We start from the raw sequence: 13,229 nt of genomic DNA, 5'->3' as shown, positions 1-13,229 counted from the left end.
GTTTCAGCAGGGTGAGGTCAGAGAGATGCTTCCAAGTCAGAATTTTTCTGAACTCATAAAATCCTTTACACAATCTGATGGGATGAATGTTCCACCCCATTTAAATGACCATAAAGTCTATATAGCACCTTTAAGTTAAGACCTCACAGATATGTTCATGGCAAAGCAGTTCAATTAATGATATTAATTGACTCTTAAAGAATATAACTTATAAATCATGAGCCTCATCTTGAGGAGTCACCTGTGACAGTATTCATAAAGAGTAGGAGTACTGATCTGGGATCAGTTTAGCCTTTTAGATCATAATGAAACAGATTAGATGGACAGGGGGACCTGATCCTAGATCAGCACTCCTCCTCTGGGAAACTGCATGTATGAAACCGAACACATAGTCGTAGTCTAGTTACAGCAGGTGTTTACTGCCATCTAGTGGAAGATACCAATAAACCACTTTATTATCAGGGTGGGGAGACGGCTGAGCTGAACGTAAAGACGCAGGGAAAGGAGCATCTCTTTATCAAATCCTCCTTCAGAGTCACATGCAGGTAAAACATTGTGATTTCTATATAGTGCTGTATCTGAAAGAGCATATTCTGCAGTTTCTATGACACTTACCTTTATCAAATAACTCTCCAAATTCAAGAGGTGCAGCTCTATTTCCAAATATCATTTTTTCACCAACATCCCTGCTGTTCATTCATTTAGCACACGACCACTCCAGCGTCAGCATTGCTCTGGCAACTAAGCAGAAACAAGTAACATAATATTCTGTCATCAATGGATGAATGGCCAATAGAAACCAGATAGAAACTGATAATGATGCATGTGACTTCTGTTTTGGTTAGCCGCAGATGTCAAAACCTACTTGCTCAATGTCTTTCCATATCTGGGGAAAGATGAAACCAGGCCAGCAGGTGAGTGACTGTTTGACTGTGGTTTTGAGCCACGTGGAGCCTTACATGGGCAAAGGCAGAAATGGGACCATAGACAGCTTCTTCACATCAATTTCCCTGTCAGACAAGTTGATTGCAAAGAAGACTATCCTGCTCAGAACAGTGAACAAACAAAGGCAGAAGCTGCTGGTAAAGCAACACTCACGGTGTGATGGAGAGTGGTAAAGCAACACTCACGGTGTGATGGAGAGTGGTAAAGCAACACTCACGGTGTGATGGAGAGTGGTAAAGCAACACTCACAGTGTGATGGAGAGTGGTAAAGCAACACTCACGGTGTGATGGAGAGTGGTAAAGCAACACTCACGATGTGATGGAGGGTGGTAAAGCAACACTCACGGTGTGATGGAGAGTGGTAAAGCAACACTCACGGTGTACAGATGTAAAATAAATAAGTGTTAGCTTCCTCAGCACCATGCACCCCACTGTTGCCACCAGCGGTGACCAGAAGAAGAAACCGGAGACAGTGACAGACTACAATCACACAAAGGTATATACAGTATCTCTACCATATACAGATAGCCTTCCCATCTGCCAAACACCAAATAGGATCCCCTTTTATTATATTACATTCATATTATTACTATTAGCATTATCATTATATATAATTATAACCTATTATATTATATTTTAAAGCTTGGTGTGGATGCACTCGAACAGATGTCCAGACTGTACTCTGTAAAAGGGGGTACTCTCCTCTGGCCTGTTGACTGTACTCTGTAAAAGGGGGTACTCTCCTCTGGCCTGTTGACTGTACTCTGTAAAAGGGGGTACTCTCCTCTGGCCTGTTGACTGTACTCTGTAAAAGGGGGTACTCTCCTCTGGCCTGTTGACTGTACTCTGTAAAAGGGGGTACTCTCCTCTGGCCTGTTGACTGTACTCTGTAAAAGGGGGTACTCTCCTCTGGCCTGTTGACTGTACTCTGTAAAAGTGGGTACTCTCCTCTGGCCTGTTGACTGTACTCTGTAAAAGGGGGTACTCTCCTCTGGCCTGTTGACTGTACTCTGTAAAAGGGGGTACTCTCCTCTGGCCTGTTGACTGTACTCTGTAAAAGGGGGGTACTCTCCTCTGACCTGTTGACTGTACTCTGTAAAAGGGGGTACTCTCCTCTGGCCTGTTGACTGTACTCTGTAAAAGGGGGTACTCTCCTCTGGCCTGTTGACTGTACTCTGTAAAAGGGGGTGCTCTCCTTTGGCCTGTTGACTGTACTCTGTAAAAGGGGGTACTCTCCTCTGGCCTGTTGACTGTACTCTGTAAAAGGGGGGTACTCTCCTCTGGCCTGTTGACTGTACTCTGTAAAAGGGGGTCTCTCCTCTGGCCTGTTGACTGTACTCTGCAAAAAGGGGGTACTCTCCTCTGGCCTGTTGACTGTACTCTGTAAAAGGGGGGTACTCTCCTCTGGCCTGTTGACTGTACTCTGTAAAAGGGGGTACTCTCCTCTGGCCTGTTGACTGTACTCTGTAAAAGGGGGTACTCTCCTCTGGCCTGTTGACTGTACTCTGTAAAAGGGGGTACTCTCCTTTGGCCTGTTGACTGTACTCTGTAAAAGGGGGTACTCTCCTCTGGCCTGTTGACTGTACTCTGTAAAAGGGGGTACTCTCCTCTGGCCTGTTGACTGTACTCTGTAAAAAGGGGGTACTCTCCAGACTACAATCACACAAAACTGTTGTGCTGATTAAATAAGCAATAAAACTGGCCTTCTTGAGACTAGTTGTGTATCTGGAGGATCAGCAATTGTGGGTTCGATTACAGGATCAAAATGGACAGAAACAAATAACTTTATTCTGAAACTCGTCAGTCTATTCTTGTTCTGAGAAATGAAGGCTATTCCATGCGATAAATTGCTTCTTTAATCAGCACAACAGTTTTCAGCTGTGCTAACATAATTGCAAAAGGGTTTTCTAATGATCAATTAGCCTTTTAAAATGGTAAACTTGGATTAGCAAACACAACGTGCCACTGGAACACAGGACTGATGGTTGCTGATAATGGGCCTCTGCACGCCTATGTAGATATTCCATTAAAAATCAGCCGTTTCCAGCTACAATAGCCATTTACAACATTAACAATATCTACACTGTATTTCTGATCAATCTGATGTTATTTTAATGGACAAAAAAAATGCTTTTCTTTCGAAAATAAGGACATTTCTAAGTGACCCCAAACTTTTGAACGGTAGTGTATATCAGAACAAATAGCAGCAGGAATGGTTATACAGCTAGAGACACAATACTGTTAAAATATATATCAGTATATTATGGAAACGAGTTATTGCAGATAAATACAATTATAATAAACCACATATACAATCACCCACCTCAGCTGCATCATCCCACCCTCCAACCCCTCCTGGGACCACCCCAACCCACCCTCCAACCCCTCCTGGGACCACCCCAACCCACCCTCCAACCCCTCCTAGGACCACCCCAACCCACCCTCCAACCCCTCCTGGGACCACCCCCAACCCACCCTCCAACCCTCCTGGGACCACCCCAACCCACCCTCCAACCCCTCCTGGGACCACCCCAACACACCCAACCTGATCTCCATTAAATGAAATACTAAAAAAGGTACACATTTGCACAAAAATTATAATTAACGGTCAATCTGTTATTTTATGGTTTCAGCTGCAATTGTTGTTTGGCTAGCCCCATGGATCCTAGCAGTGGATAGTTCTAAATAAATGATATCTATAAAAGTGCTGATCCAATGAGGTGTGGTGGTTGCCATCTTAGTTCCAACATCTTTTTAGCTGCTGTCCAACCTGACAACATTATACGTCTTTGCTGTAATGACAGTGGTGAATTATCATTCAGTAATAACAGTTTGGGGGAACAAGGTATGAGGATACCTCTTTCCAAAACATGTCCCCTGGTCACTCCCAGTACATATAATTAAAGGAGTCCAAGGCACCTTGATTACGTAGATCACACAGAGGAGCGGTTGTGATTTCTATTAAATTATGTTTTCTAGGTGGAAGGTTTACCCTGTGAAAGAGATTACAATGTATCAGCTGGTGATTAGGATTGTTAGATGAACCCACTATGTTCCTGATGAACTCAACTGGTGAGCCTCTTTAGCAGCTAGTTCCATGGACACACTGATTCCAATGTCCTTTGCCAAGGTCAGATGACTTTCAGTCAACAGTCACTCACTTCAATATTGTCCTCAACCAAAGCAATATTTTCCTCAGTCACCTGATCTTCATTCACTTCACTCACTGACGTTTCCTCCTCAAGTTCGCTCATTTAGCAGATTTAATTAAAAGGTTTGTCTTCACAGTTGAATAAATGTCCTTTCCTTTAATCACTGTTTATTCCTCCTTTTTAATCACGTTGTTTTCCCGCTCCGATGTCCGTCTCCAGTCCTTTTCTGCCGTCCATGACGATGTTAACTCCAGTGGTGGAAAAAGTACCCAATTGTCATACTTGAGTAAAAGTAAAGATACCTTAATAGAAAATGACTCAACTAAAAGTGAAAGTCACCCAGTAAAATACTACTTGAGTAAAAGTCTAAAAGTATTTGGTTTTAAATATACTTAAGTATCAAAAGTAAATGTACAAGTATAAATCATTTCAAATTCCTTACATAAAGCAAACCAGACGATTTTCTTGTTTTTAAAATGTACATTCATCCAGAGGCAAACTCCAACACTCAGACAATTTACAAACAAAGCATTTGTGTTTAGTGAGTCCGCCAGATCAGAGGCAGTAGGGATGTTCTCTTGATAAGTGTGTGAATTGGACCATTTTCTGTCCTGCTAAGCATTCAAAATGTAACGAGTACTTTTGGATGTCAGGGAAAATGTATGGAGTAAAAAGTACATTATTTTCTTTAGGAATGTAGTTAAGTGAAAGTAAAAGTAGTCAAAAATATAAATAGTAAAGTCAAGTACATATACCCCCAAAAAACTACTTAAGTAGTACTTTAAAGTATTTTTACTTAAGTACTTTACAACACTGGTTAACGCTCTTTCTTAGCTAGCTCGACTATGCACTTGCCTCTGCTAGCAATACACTGTGCTAACATTAGCCTAGACTGGACCACAGAAAATAACAGTTTTAAACAGTTGTAAAAACCCACTTCTTCCAGACAGAATAGTTCCTGTAGATTCAGACTTACTCATCGCCAATCTTTTGTTATGTCTGGTGGGTTTCATAACCACGTCTGTATAACAATTCAATAATGATGAGACAGGAGACAGGAATCAGTTCAACCATTTATCTGGAACGTGATCATCTCAACACATACAAACCCCCATGATGCTCTGCAGCACAACCCCAATATACAACAAATAAATAGATAAGTAAATGGACACTAAACAAAACTCATAGAGGAATTTAAATGTTCAGTTGTAGAAAGTAGGGCCATGGGATAGGGTCAGAAAGGTCAGTATGTTTGATAACTGGTTACAGAGGTGACACAACAAGCATAAGGTCCATTATAACACAGTGATGCAGAGGTGGGAGCTAAAAGCAAACATGGACAGTGAGACGGTGTGAGGAGGTCAGGGGTGAAACACTAGATCAGGACAGGTAGAAATGGCAGGGCTGGAAATAGACACAGAGACACATTCTGATCTTGGCTCAGACCTGACCTGAGACACCCAAACAGAAGATGCCATAGCAAAGTCCTGTCCAGTAGGCTATATGGGATTTCCTTTCATCAAAATACAACACATGGAAATGTGTCCAGTGTGTTTGTGTGTCCAGTGTGTGTGTGTGTGTCCAGTGTGTGTGAGTGTGTGTGTCCAGTGTGTGTGTGTGTGTCCAGTGTGTGTGAGTGTGTGTGTCCAGTGTGTGTGTCCTGTGTGTGTGTGTGTATGTCAGGTGTGTGTGTCCAGTGTGTATGTGTGTGTGTGTCCAGTGTGTATGTGTGTGGGTCCAGTGTGTGTGTGCTGTGTGTGTGTGTGTGTGTCAGGTGTGTGTGTCCAGTGTGTATGTGTGTGTGTGTCCAGTGTGTATGTGTGTGAGTCCAGTGTGAGTGTGTCCAGTGTGTGTGTGTCTCCAGTGTGTGTGTGTCAAGTGTGTGTGTCCAGTGTGTGTGTGTGTGTCTAGTGTGTGTGTTTGTGTGTCCAGTGTGTGTGTGTCCAGTGTGTGTGTGTGTGTGTGTGTGTGTGTTTGTGTGTATCCAGTGTGTGTGTACAGTGTGTGTGTGTGTGTGTGTACAGTGTGTGTGTGTGTCCAGTATGTGTGTGTATGTCCAGTGTGAGTGTGTCCAGTGTGTGTGTTAGTGTGTGTGTGTGTGTGTTTGTGTGTATCCAGTGTGTGTTTGTGTGTGTCCAGTGTGTGTGTTCAGTGTGTGTGTGTGTGTACAGTGTGTGTGTGTCCAGTGTGTGTGTGTCCAGCGTATGTTGGTGTGTCCAGTGTGTGTGAGTGTGTAAGTGTGTGTGTCCAGTGTGTGTGTGTCCAGTGTGTGTGTCCAGTGTGTGTGTGTGTGTCCAGTGTGTGTGAGTGTGTGTGTAAGTGTGTATGTGTGTGTGTCCAGTGTCTGTGTGTGTGTCCAGTGTGTGTCCACTGTTTGTGTGTGTGTCTATTATGTGTGTGTGTCTAGTGTGTGTGTGTGTTTGTGTGTGTGTGTGTGTGTGTATCCAGTGTGTGTTTAGTGTGTGTGTCCAGTGTGTGTGTGTTCAGTGTGTGTGTGTCCAGTGTGTGTGTGTCTAGTGTGTGTGTGTGTGTGATCAGTGTGTTTGTGTGTGAGTCCAGTTTGTGTGTTCAGTGTGTGTGTGTGTGTTCAGTGTGTGTGTGTGTGTGTCTCGTGTGTGTGTGTGTGTGTGTCCCCAGTGTGTTTGTGTATGTGTGTGTGTGTGTGTGTCCAGTGTGTGTGTGTGTTGAGTGTGTGTGTGTGTCCAGTGTATGTGTGTGTGTGTGTGTGTGTGTGTGTGTGTGTCCAGTGAATGTGTGTTCAGTGTGTGTGTGTCCAGTGTGTGTGTGTCTAGTGTGTGTGTGTGTGTGTGTGTGTGTGTTCAGTGTGTTTGTGTGTGAGTCCAGTGTGTGTGTTCAGTGTGTGTGTGTGTGTGTGTGTGTGTGTGTGTGTGTGTCCAGTGTGTGTGTGTGTGTTCAGTGTGTGTGTGTGTTGAGTGTGTGTGTGTGTGTGTGTGTCCAGTGTGTGTGTGTGTGTGTGTGTGTGTGTGTCCAGTGTGTGTTTCCAGTGTGTGTGTGTGTCCAGTGTGTGTGTCCAGTGTGTGTGTTCAGTGTGTGTGTGTGTCCAGTGTGTGTGTGTCCAGTGTGTGTGTGTCCAGTGTGTGTGTGTCCAGTGTGTGTGTGTCCAGTGGGTGTGTGTGTACAGTGTGTGTGTGTGTTTGTGTGTGTGTGTGTGTGTGTATCCAGTGTGTGTGTTCAGTGTGTGTGTGTGTGTGTGTGTACAGTGTGTGTGTGTCCAGTATGTGTGTGTATGTCCAGTGTGAGTGTGTTAGTGTGTGTGTGTGTGTGTGTTTGTGTGTATCCAGTGTGTGTGTGTGTGTGTGTTTGTGTGTCCAGTGTGTGTGTTCAGTGTGTGTGTGTCCAGTATGTGTGTGTATGTCCAGTGTGAGTGTGTCCAGTGTGTGTGTTTGTCCAGTGTGTGTGTGTGTGTGTGTGTGTGTGTGTGTTTATGTGTGTCCATTGTGTGTGTGTGTCCAGTGTGTGTGTTTGTCCAGTGTGTGTGTGTGTGTGTGTGTGTGTGTGTGTGTTTGTGTGTGTCCAGTGTGTTTGTGTGTGTCCAGCGTGTGTGTGTGTCCAGTGTGTGTGTTCAGTGTGTGTGTGTGTCTAGTGTGTGTATGTGTGTGTGTGTGTGTGTGTGTGTCCAGTGTGTGTCTGTGTGGGTCCAGTGTGAGTGTGTGTCCAGTGTGTGTGTGTGTGTGTGTGTGTGTGTGTGTGTGTTTGTGTGTCCAGTGTGTGTGTTTGTCCAGTGTGTGTGTGTGTCCAGTGTGTGTGTGTGTCCAGTGTGTGTGTGTCCAGTGTGTGTGTCTGGTTTGTGTGTGTGTGTGTTTCCAGTGTGTATGTGTGTGTATGTCCAGTGTGAGTGTGTCCAGTGTGTGTGTTTGTCAAGTGTGTGTGTGTGTGTGTGTGTGTGTTTATGTGTGTCCATTGTGTGTGTGTGTCCAGTGTGTGTGTTTGTCCAGTGTGTGTGTCCAGTGTGTGTGTTTGTCCAGTGTGTGTGTGTGTGTGTGTGTTTGTGTGTGTCCAGTGTGTTTGTGTGTGTCCACCGTGTGTGTGTGTCCAGTGTGTGTGTTCAGTGTGTGTGTGTGTGTCTAGTGTGTGTATGTGTGTGTGTGTGTGTGGGTCCAGTGTGAGTGTGTGTCCAGTGTGTGTGTGTGTGTGTGTGTGTGTTTGTGTGTCCAGTGTGTGTGTGTGTGTGTCCAGTGTGTGTGTGTGTCCAGTGTGTGTGTGTGTCCAGTGTGTGTGTGTCCAGTGTATGTGTGTGTGTGTGTCTGGTGTGTGTGTGTGAGTGTGTCCAGTGTGTATGTGTGTGGGTCCAGTGTGAGTGTGTCCAGTGTGAGTGTGTGTGTGTGTGTGTGTGTGTGTGTGTGTTTGTGTGTCCAGTGTGTGTGTGTGTCCAGTGTGTGTCCAGTGTGTGTGTCCAGTGTGTGTGTGTGGGTCCAGTGTGAGTGTGTCCAGTGTGTGTGTGTGTGTGTGTGTGTGTGTGTTTGTGTGTCCAGTGTGTGTGTGTGTGTCCAGTGTGTGTCCAGTGTGTGTGTCCAGTGTGTGTATGTGTGTGTGTGTGTGTCCAGTGTGTGTGTGTGTGGGTCCAGTGTGAGTGTGTTTCCAGTGTGTGTCCAGTGTGTGTGTGTGTCCAGTGTGTGTGTGTGTGTCCAGTGTGTGTGTGTCCTGTGTGTGTGTGTCCAGTGTGTGTGTCCAGTGCATGTGTGTGTGTGTGTCTTGTGTGTGTGTGTGTGTGTGTCCAGTGTGTATGTGTGTGGGTCCAGTGTGAGTGTGTCCAGTGTGTGTGTGTGTGTGTGTGTGCTTGTGTGTCCAGTGTGTGTGTGTGTGTCCAGTGTGTGTGTGTGTGTGTGTCCAGTGTGTGTGTGTGTGTCCAGTGTGTGTGTGTCCAGTGTGTGTGTCCAGTGTATGTGTGTGTGTGTGTGTCCAGTGTGTGTGTGTGTGTGTCCAGTGTGTGTGTGTGTGTGTGTGTCCAGTGTGTGTGTGTGTGTGTCCAGTTTGTATGTGTGTGGGTCCAGTGTGAGTGTGTCCAGTGTGAGTGTGTGTGTGTGTGTGTGTTTGTGTGTCCAGTGTGTGTGTGTGTGTCCAGTGTGTGTCCAGTGTGTGTGTCCAGTGTGTGTGTGTGGGTCCAGTGTGAGTGTGTCCAGTGTGTGTGTGTGTGTGTGTGTGTGTGTGTTTGTGTGTCCAGTGTGTGTGTCTGTGTCCAGTGTGTGTCCAGTGTGTGTGTCCAGTGTGTGTATGTGTGTGTGTGTGTGTCCAGTGTGTGTGTGTGTGGGTCCAGTGTGAGTGTGTGTCCAGTGTGTGTGTGTGTGTGTGTGTGTGTTTGTGTGTCCAGTGTGTGTGTGTGTCCAGTGTGTGTGTGTGTGTCCAGTGTGTGTGTGTCCTGTGTGTGTGTGTCCAGTGTGTGTGTCCAGTGTATGTGTGTGTGTGTGTCTGGTGTGTGTGTGTGTGTGTCCAGTGTGTATGTGTGTGGGTCCAGTGTGAGTGTGTCCAGTGTGTGTGTGTGTGTGTGTGCTTGTGTGTCCAGTGTGTGTGTGTGTGTCCAGTGTGTGTGTGTGTGTGTCCAGTGTGTGTGTGTGTGTCCAGTGTGTGTGTGTCCAATGTGTGTGTCCAGTGTATGTGTGTGTGTGTGTGCATGAACACACACAAGTAAGTAATGATGGTGGTCTTTGACTTTGACTTCACTTGAATTAAGACTTATTCTTAGTCATATTCTTCACAGCAGTGAACACTCACATTTTCTAAGTCCAGGTTTCATTGTGTTCTCTCCACCATGTTCCACACTGTAGCGGTAAGCAGAAGAACAGACAGTCATTGAGGGATACACCTGAACTCACACACACACACACACACACACACACACACACACACACACATTCAGCATATAACTTTGTACAAGCGGTTCTAAGAATGTTTGTCTGTGTGTGTGTCCAATGTGTGTGTGTGTCTGTGTGTGTGTTTGTGTGTGTGTCCAGTTGCGTATGTCCAGTGTGTGTGTGTGTCCAGTGTGTGTGTGTGTGTGTGTGTTTGTCCAGTGTGTGTCCAGTGTGAGTGTGTGTGTGTGTGTCCAGTGTTTGTGTGTGTGTGTGTGTGTGTGTGTGTCCAGTGTGTGTACTGATACACGTGCACACACACACACACACACACACACACACACTGGGCACACACACACACGCACACACACGCACACACACTCACACACACACAGGACAAGCGGTGGTAAGAATAATTGTCTGTGTGTGTGTCCAGTGTGTGTGTGTCCAGCGTGTGTGTGCGAGTGTGTGTGGGTTCAGTGTGATGTTTGTGTCCAGTGTACGTGTGTGTGTGTGTGTGTGTGTGCGTGTGTCTAGAATGTGTGTCCAGTGTGTGTGTGTGTGTATGTCTAGTGTGTGTGTGTCCAGTGTGTGTGTCCAGTGTGTGTGTGTCCAGTATGTGTGTGTGTGTGTCCAGTGTACGTGTCTGTGTGTGTGTGTGTCTAGTATGTGTGTCCAGTGTGTGTGTGTGTGTGTGTATGTATGTGTGTGTGTGTCTAGTGTGTGTGTGTCCAGTGTGTGTGTGTGTCCAGTGTGTGTGTGTGTGTCCAGGATGTCTTTGTGTGTGTGTGTCCAGTGTGTGTGTGTGTGTGTGTGTGTCCAGTGTGTGTGTGTCCAGTGTGTGTGTGTCCAGTGTGCGTGTGTGTCCAGTGTGTGTGTGTGTCCAGTGTGTGTGTCCGGTGTTTGTGTGTGTCCAGTGTGTGTGTGTCCAGTGTGTGTGTGTCCAGTGTGTCCAGTGTGTGTGTTTGTATGTGTGTGTGTGTGTGTGTGTCCAGTGTGTGTGTGTCCATTGTGTGTGTGTCCAGTGTGTGTGTGTGTGTGTGTGTTTGTGTGTGTGTGTCCAGTTTGTGTGTGTGTGCGTCCAGTGTGTGTTTGTGTGTGTATGTGGCTCCAGTGTGTGTGTCCAGTGTGTGTGTGTGTTTATGTGTGTGTGTGTGTGTGTGTGTGTGTCCAGTGTGTGTGTGTCCAGTGTGTGGGTGTCCAGTGTGTGTGTGTGTGAGTGTGTGTGTGTGTGTGTGTGTGTGTGTGTGTTTGTGTGTGTGTGAGTGAGTGTGTCCAGTTGTTGTGTGTGTGTCCAGTGTGTGTGTTTGTGTGTGTGTGTCCAGTGTGTGTTTGTGTCCAGCGTGTGTTTGTGTGTGTCCAGCGTGGGTGTGTGTCCAGTGTGTGTGTGTGTGTGTTTATGTGTGTGTGTGTGTCTAGTGTGTGTGTGTCCAGTGTTTGTGTGTGTGTTTGTGTGTGTGGGTCCAGTGTGCGGTCCAGCGTGTGTGTTTCCAGTTTGTGTGTGCTTGTGTAAGTGTGTGTCCAGTGTTTGTGTGTGTCCATTGTGTGTGTGTCCAGCATGTGTGTGTGTGTGTCCAGTGTGTGTGTGTGTCCATTGTGTGTGTGTCCAGCGTGTGTGTGTGTGCCAATTGTGTGTGTGTGTCCATTGTTTGTGTGTCCAGTGTGTGTCCAGTGTATGTGTGTCCAGTGTGTGTGTGTGTGTCCAGTGTGTGTGTGTGTGTGTGTGTGTGTGTCCAGTGTGTGTGTGTGTGTGTGTGTGTGTGCTGTGTGTGGGTGTGTGTTTCCAGCGTGTGTGTGTCCAGTGTTTGTGTTTATGTGTGTGTGTATGTGTGTGTGTGTCCAGTTTGTGTGTGTCCAGTTTGTGTGTGTCCACACACACACTGGACACACACACACACACACACACATAAACACACACACACACTGGACACACACACTGGACCCACACACACACACACACACAAACTGGACACACACACACAAACACACACACACACACACACACTGGACACACACACAATGGACACACACACAAACTGGACACGCACACACACTCACACACACACAGGACAAGCGGTGGTAAGAATAATTGTCTGTGTGTGTGTCCAGTGTGTGTGTGTCCAGCGTGTGTGTGCGAGTGTGTGTGGGTTCAGTGTGATGTTTGTGTCCAGTGTACGTGTGTGTGTGTGTGTGTGTGCGTGTGTCTAGTATGTGTGTCCAGTGTGTGTGTGTGTGTGTATGTCTAGTGTGTGTGTGTCCAGTGTGTGTGTCCAGTGTGTGTGTGTCCAGTATGTGTGTGTGTGTGTCCAGTGTACGTGTCTGTGTGTGTGTGTGTCTAGTATGTGTGTCCAGTGTGTGTGTGTGTGTGTATGTATGTGTGTGTGTGTCTAGTGTGTGTGTGTCCAGTGTGCGTGTGTGTCCAGTGTGTGTTTGTGTGTGTCCAGGATGTCTTTGTGTGTGTGTGTGTGACCAGTGTGTGTGTGTGTGTGTGTGTGTCCAGTGTGTGTGTGTCCAGTGTGTGTGTGTCCAGTGTGCGTGTGTGTCCAGTGTGTGTGTGTGTCCAGTGTGTGTGTCCGGTGTTTGTGTGTGTCCAGTGTGTGTGTCCAGTGTGTGTGTGTCCAGTGTGTCCAGTGTGTGTGTTTGTTTGTGTGTGTGTGTGTGTGTCCAGTGTGTGTTTGTCCATTGTGTGTGTGTCCAGTGTGTGTGTGTGTGTGTGTGTTTGTGTGTGTGTGTCCAGATTGTGTGTGTGTGGGTCCAGTGTGTGTGTGTGTGTGTGTGTGGGTCCAGTGTGTGTGTCCAGTGTGTGTGTGTTTATGTGTGTGTGTGTGTGTGTGTGTGTCCAGTGTGTGTGTGTCCAGTGTGTGGGTGTCCAGTGTGTGTGTGTGTGAGTGTGTGTGTGTGTGTGTGTGTGTGTGTGTGTGTGTGTGTGTGTGTGTGTGTGTGTGTGTGTTTGTGTGTGTGTGAGTGAGTGTGTCCAGTTGTTGTGTGTGTGTCCAGTGTGTGTTTGTGTCCAGCGTGTGTGTGTGTGTGTCCAGCGTGGGTGTGTGTCCAGTGTGTGTGTGTGTGTGTTTATGTGTGTGTGTGTGTCTAGTGTGTGTGTATCCAGTGTGTGTGTGTGTGTGTGTGAGTGTGTGTGTGTGTGTGTGTGTGAGTGTGTGTCTAGTGTGTGTGTGTCCAGTGTGTTTGTGTGTGTGTGTTTGTGTGTGTGTGTGTGTGTGTTTGTGTGTGTGGGTCCAGTGTGCGGTCCAGGGTGTGTGTTTCCAATGTGTGTGTGCTTGTGTATGTGTGTGTCCAGTGTTTGTGTGTGTCCATTGTGTGTGTGTCC

Source organism: Coregonus clupeaformis, unplaced genomic scaffold (genome assembly GCF_020615455.1).
Source record: "Coregonus clupeaformis isolate EN_2021a unplaced genomic scaffold, ASM2061545v1 scaf0197, whole genome shotgun sequence".
Taxonomy (NCBI): domain Eukaryota; kingdom Metazoa; phylum Chordata; class Actinopteri; order Salmoniformes; family Salmonidae; genus Coregonus; species Coregonus clupeaformis.
Note: the sequence above shows the minus strand (reverse complement) of the source record.